This window comes from Cyprinodon variegatus, unplaced genomic scaffold, assembly GCF_000732505.1.
Source record: "Cyprinodon variegatus isolate N-32 unplaced genomic scaffold, C_variegatus-1.0 Scaffold555, whole genome shotgun sequence".
In the NCBI taxonomy this organism is placed as follows: domain Eukaryota; kingdom Metazoa; phylum Chordata; class Actinopteri; order Cyprinodontiformes; family Cyprinodontidae; genus Cyprinodon; species Cyprinodon variegatus.
In genome coordinates this window covers 386391-387078 of record NW_015151008.1, presented here as the reverse complement: position 1 = coordinate 387078, position 688 = coordinate 386391, and the positions used below count along the sequence as shown (strand labels likewise).

The window sequence follows — 688 nt, the reverse complement described above, 5'->3', positions numbered from 1 at the left end:
AAATGATCAAAAGTGGTGAAAAATATATTTACCTTCAGTCCAAAAAAAACAAACATTTGAAGAACATCTTCCCTCCATTGGATCCTAATCTTCTTAATTAATCTAAAATTGACAAAAATCATCAAAAAATTCCAAATATAAAATGAATAGATCTTATTTAGATAGATTCTGTCTACAAAATAAAACTAAACTGAATCTAAAAGGACGTTTTGATTTATAAACATTTTTTCATAAATGTCCACAAAATATTTAAGGCTTTCAAAGCGAAGGCGGTTAAATGTTCATTAATGACTGACAGCAACATAGTTGACAAACTTTAGTCACCGCTGGGAAATCTCATTTACACAGTTATAAATAAAATAAGGTTTAATTATTTATTGTTGTTTTTATTCTAGAATAGGACGTTAACAGACTGCACCTTTATCTCATTAGGAACCAATCAGAGACCAGCTGAATTCACCAAATAAATTAGTTCAATTATTAATCACCCTGAAACACAAAGAGACACGTGAGATAATAATCTGTCTCCTTTGATTTGTTTGTTTCTGATCAGTTGCTTTTTAGCAGATTTATATATAAATTTACTTATTTGTTTTATTAAAATGTATTTTACACCAGAAACAAATCTAATCGGGATTTATTCCCAAGTTTATGGCGTAAATGTTTTATTTACTGTCTGTTTTCTATA

The 688-nt window shown here is 28.1% G+C and overlaps 1 protein-coding gene across 1 annotated transcript in view; it reads left to right on the top strand.

The window, feature by feature from the left end:
• The window catches only part of ccdc141 (coiled-coil domain containing 141), a 14858-nt gene that overhangs the window by 12990 nt on the left and 1180 nt on the right, over positions 1-688 (top strand). The window lies entirely within an intron of this gene.